Source organism: Dasypus novemcinctus, chromosome 22 (assembly GCF_030445035.2).
Source record: "Dasypus novemcinctus isolate mDasNov1 chromosome 22, mDasNov1.1.hap2, whole genome shotgun sequence".
In the NCBI taxonomy this organism is placed as follows: Eukaryota; Metazoa; Chordata; class Mammalia; order Cingulata; family Dasypodidae; genus Dasypus; species Dasypus novemcinctus.
Genome location: NC_080694.1, coordinates 50,344,462 through 50,350,461, shown reverse-complemented (window position 1 = coordinate 50,350,461; position 6,000 = coordinate 50,344,462).

Here is a 6,000-nt window from a genome sequence, read left to right as displayed (position 1 = left end):
GAGCACAGAAGCTGGGGTCCTTGGCCAGTTACAGCCCCTGGGTCAAATTTTTGTTTGTTTTGGTTTTTTTTTTGTTTATTTATTTGTTTTAGGAGAGCACAGAAATTTATTCTTTTGGTCTTTTTGTGTGTGGATATCACATGTTTTATGGTCTGCTATGACAAATACCATGCATTTTCAGGACTTGGGGTTGTCCTGGGTTGGTATTGTAGGGACAGAGGCTGGACATTGTATGTCCTGCCATGGCCCACTGGGTGGACTGGGGGAGAGTGTAAACTACAACGTAAACCATTATCCATGTGGTGCAGCAGTGCTTCAAAATGCATTCACCAAATGCAATGAATGTCCCACGATGACAAAAGAGGTTGTTGATGTGGGAGGAGTGGGGTGAGGGAGGTGGGGGGTATGTGGGGACCCTTATATTTGTTTGAATGTAACATTTAACAAAAAATAAAGAGAAAAAAAAATATGTGGGAATGTATTGGCTCATGGCTTTGAGGCTAGGAAAACTCTAAAACTGAGGCATCAGCAGATGACACATCCTCCCCAAAGCCTGTAATATTCTGATGCTGGTTTGTCATCAGTTCTCGGGGTTCCTTGTCATGCCCATCAAATGGTGTTGTCCTCTCCTTTCTCTTCCGGATTCTGTTGACTTCTGGCTCCTGGCTCCTTACCCTAAAGTCTCCAGTAAACCAGATCAAGAACCATCCTCATTCAGTAGGGTCATACCTTAACCAAAAATAACATCTTCAAGAGGTCCGGTTGACAAGGGGTTCACACCCACTGGGATGTGGAATAGCCAAGCAGCAGCATCTTTCCTGAGGTGGGGTCAATCTTTAAATGCTCTAATTAATATTTAGTACTTGGATTCTAATGCGTCAATTAGAGCTGCCTTAAAAATCAAAATCTCCCTCACAGTAAGAAGAGGACGGTTTGTGATAAGGATATAAATGGTGTGTGGGCAGCTAATGAAAGATAAATAAACCAACAAACCATGCTTTGGGAGACAGTAAGAACTTGTTTTAGTTAACGAAGCCTGCCAAGTTATAAGCTTACAGTTCTGAGCCTGAGAAAAATGTCCCAATCAAAGCATCAGACAGAGCTGTCTCTCAGAAGACCAGGGAAATCCTGGATTCCTGCGAGATGGCAGGGCAAAATGGCGGCGTCTTCCAGCCTCTGTCTTCTCCCCCAGGCTCCCTTGCTCTCAGCTTCTTGCTCTTGTGGCATTCTCTCTGCTCCTGTAGCTTTCTCACTGGTGCTGGGAATTTCAGCTTCTGGCGTCTGAGACTCTCTCTCCCCGTTTCTGGGGGTTTATCTCTATATCTATGGTCTTTTTTTTTCTCTTGAATATTTACCCTGTTTATACAGGACTCCAGTAAGAGGATTAAGACCCACCCTGCACTAAGACTTAACTGAAGTTACCTAATAAAAGGGTCCCACCCACAATAGGTCCACACCCACAGGAATGGGTTAATGTAAGAACATAATTTTCTGGAGTCCACAAAAAACTCAACCTACCACAAAAGGTAAGCAGTAAAATAGTAGGATCAGTTTTCATGACAGTTTGAAGGTGGGTGGATCCCAGCTTATCCTGTTCTTAAAGCTAATCCATTCCTGTGCATATAAACCTATTGTAGATGGGACCTTTTGATTAGATTCAGTTAAGGGACTGTTCTTTTGATTAGATCGCTTTAGTTGAGCATGACCCAGGAAGGATCTTCATCCTCTTACTTGAGTCCTTTATAAACTAAGGAATAAAAAGCCACAGACACATATAGAAAAGTCACAGAGACCAAAGAAGCCTCCAGATGCTGAAATCAATGAACCTGGGAGACAGAAAAGCCAGAGATCGAGCAGCCTGAAGCTGTAAGCAATGAGGCCAGGAAAAGAGGGGAGAGACGAGTAGACCCTGCCATGTGCCCGATCACCCACAACTGCAGCTCGCTGAGAAAGCATCTCTTAACGACGCTTTGATTTGGACACTTTCCCCGCTTCCAAATTGTAAGCTTTTAACCTAATAAATTCCTATTATGAAAACCAACCCATTACTGGTAAATCGCATTGGCAGCTTTTAACAAACTAAAACTCAAAAAGTTTCTTACTATTTTAGGACCAACCTGCTAGCTTGACACACAGAAACAATCTCAACTGACACTAGACAGCTATTTCTCTATAGAAAAGTCAAGATTAAATTACTAATACTGGCGATAGTTATGGTTTGGATTTTAACCTCAATTTATGAAGCAGATTGGATTTCAACAGATGTAGGCTTTTAAAAGAATATTTTCCCCCAAGAACAATTCATCTGTTGAATATGTCACTCAGGATAGGGTTTTGGGTACTTGCCTGTTTTATATGTTGTAATTTTGGACAAATAAAATATAGGCAAAGCATATGTCTGCGACAAATCATTAGACTCAAATGAAACCTTCAGAAAATGACCCAAGTGCAAATGGAAATTGAGTATATGATAAGGATAACATTTCCAATCAGTAGGAAAAAATTATTTAATAAATTGTGTTGGAACAACTGGTAGCCGACTGGAAAAAATAACTTTGGATTTTTACCTCATATGTTACAACAGAATAAATTCAAGAAGGATTAAAGACTTAAAGGCTAAAAACTTAAATAAAAGTACTGATGGGAGAATTTTTAAATCCTCTCTTTGACACTCAAACTGTGCAAGAAAACCCAGATGCCATGAAATAATAGAAACATAAATTTGAATATATATAAATAACTTTTACATGCAAAAAATACTTTAGGGCAAAACTGTAAAAAAATTTTTGCAGCTCATATTTTAAAGAGATTCTCTATATTTATAAGACCATTAATCCCATAGAAAATGAGCAAAGGATATGAATAAATATCTCATGAAAAAAGGATTACAAATGGTTCTAAAATATATAAAAATGTCCAACTTCACCATAAGAAATTGCAGCAAAAAGCCAAAAAATTTTAAAAGAAAATGAAAAATTTAAAATAAGAAAATGCCAGTTAAGATTATACTGAAAGTAGAAAAACAGAATTTTGCGGGATGCCAACTTTCTATCTATCATACTGCTAGGATCAACAATATGCTGCTGTAGCTGGGATGCTATGAGAAGCAGACACCAAAATGGGACCAGACATGCAGGAGATGAATTGGGGGAACTTCCTGTGAAGGAAAACAGGAGGGAACTGGAGGAGGCAGGGAGAGTCTTTGGACCACGATACAGGCCTCATCCTTGTGAAGGAGAGGGAGATGGAAGAGGGGGGGCTGGACAGGGTGTCTGAGACCCCGCACAGCTCTAAGAAAGCTTTGGGAAGCAGAGGTGCCTTGAGCAGTTGAGCACCTGCCTCCCAGATGGGAAGTCCCGTGTTTTGGTTCCCAGTGCCTCCTAAAGGAAAAAACAAACAACGAGCAAAACAGACAAATGAGCCAACAGAGGGGAGCCAATGTGGCCCAGTGGTTGAGCACCAGCCTCCAGCATCAGAAGTCCCAGGTTCAATCCCCAGTCCAGGTACCTAAAAAAAAAAAACAACTTTAGCCAGGCTGATGGTGCATCCTTGAGCTGAGGTCACCTGGCAGAAGAGTCCTGCCTCTCTCAGCTACAGCCTTTCCTTAGTATCCCAGCCATGCTCAGCCACTGGCTAGGAGCAACCTGTGGGAAACGTGGCTCAGGGCATGCAGGGCGGTGGACCCCAGCAGTGAGAACTGCCAGTTAATCCATCTTCTATGACAAGAAGTCTGAGTGGCACATTTTCAAGAGTGGCACACATGCTTTGTTGGCCAAGGTGTGAGGAAGGCGACTTTCTCTTCCCTTGCTGAAGGAGAATGACTTGTCTAGCCTCAGCGGAGGGTCTCAGTACTCTCTCTGCTATAACTTGATATATCCCCTACGACAATTTTAAATAAGCCTTTAGAGCCAGCAATTCCACTTCTACAAACTTTTCCTAGACATAGGATCACATGGACAAAATTTTATGTTCAAGAGCATTCATTTCAGCATTGTTTGTGACAGTAAAAATTGATAACAACTTAAAAGTGCATTCAATAGGAACTGGTTCCATAAAATATAACATAATAACCAGCCATAAGCAAAGCAGGAGGAAGCTCTCCAGGTACAAAATAGTCCTTCAGACACATTATTAAGTAACAAAGCCACGATGAAGAACAGTATAAATAATGTGCTAAAATTTGGGGTAAAAATTTAAATTGGGGATATGAATGTGTGCATTTCCAGGATGTCTCTGGAAGGTGACATGAAAAGAAGTAACATTTCTTATCTGGGGAGGGGAACTGGCTGGCTGGTGGATGGACATGGGAGAGCCAGTCTTCCCTGAACAGCCTGTTTCCTTTTGGATTTTAAATCATATGAATTGAAAAATAAATACAAATTTTGAAAATAACTTAAGGTTATTTCTCACTTGATGCATGATATTCCTGTCTAAAGGTGTGAAAATTGCATACCGTGAACCAGTTCTTCAGAAAGTTAAATACAGCATTACCATATGACCTGACAATCCCACCTCTGGGTATGCACCCAAAAACTCTGAAAGCAGGGACTCAGATATTTACACACTGATGTTCATAGCATTATTCACAGTAGCCAAAAGGTGGAAGCAACTTGTGTCCATCAACAGAGGGATGGAAAAACCACAGTGGAATATCCATAGAACGGAATATTATTCAGCTGTAAAAGAGAAGGGAGTTCTGATACATGCAATAACACGGATAAACCTCGAAGACCTTATGTTGTGTGAAATAAGCCAGGCACAAAAGACAAATATATGATCTCCCTGATAAGAAAGAAATAGTGTATGCAGATTTAGAGTCAGAAATTAGAATACAGGTTACAAGGGGCATAGGCAGGGGTGGGGAATGGGGAGTGAAAATTTAATTGGTACAGGGAAGCGGATGTGGCTTAACAGATAGAGCATCCACCTACCATATAGGAGGTCCAAGGGTTCGATACCCAGGGCCTCCTGGCTCATATGGTGAGCTGGCCCACGTGCAGTGCCGCCGCATGCAAAGAGTGCTGGTCCACGCAGGGATGCCCCGCATAAGGTTGACCCGCACGCAAGGAGTGGCCCCTGCACAAGGAGAGCTGCCCCCGCAAAACTGCAGCCCGCCCAGGAATGGCGCCGCACACACGGAGAGCTGACGCAGCAAGATGACGCAACAAAAGGAGACACAGATCCAGTGCGTGCCCCCTGATGAGAATACAAGCGGAAACAGAGGAACACACAGCAAGTGGACACAGAGAGCAGACGTAAATAAAGAAATACATTTTTAAAAAATGTAATTAGTAGAGACTTCCTGTTTAAGGTGATAGAAAAGTTTTGGCAATGGATGGTGGTAATGGTAGCGCAACCTTATGAATGTATACTGAATTCTATACTTGAAAGTGGTTAAAATGGAAAATTTTATGTTGTATATATGTTACCACAATAATTTTTTGAAAATACAAATTTTTAACGAATTTAAGGTTTTTGTCTGACTTGGTGCATGCTAGTCCTTTCCTAAATGAGTGAAAAGGGGATACCATGAAACTAGGGATACTCAACCTAAATTATGCTGGGTCCATTCCCTGAACCACTCCCATGGATGCTCTACCTCCTACGAAGTCTAAATATTTAAAATGTTTAAATAAATTAGAAGAACTGTTAAGTAAAATGCTTTTACCGTCTACGCTGACAAAGTCACCATCATCACGACTCGGAAAGTTCCACTTTAGGAATTTTCGTTCCTTTAGGGTTTTGCTCAGGGGTGTGACAGCATGGGGAGAGCTGACCCTCGCCGGCCCCCTTCTTTGGCCATCTCCACGGTCCTGCCCTGAGTGGTGCGCAGGCACTGGGTGGGCTACCTGCACTGTTCTGATATCAGCCATTCTTTGGTCGCACCTCAGGGCAGTGCGATCAGCCCAAGGTAAGATGGCGCCAGGAGGGAGGTCCATGCAGGCCCCAGAAGTAGGGCAGAAAGTAGGGATTTCAGGGTATCAGGTACTCGCAGAGCAA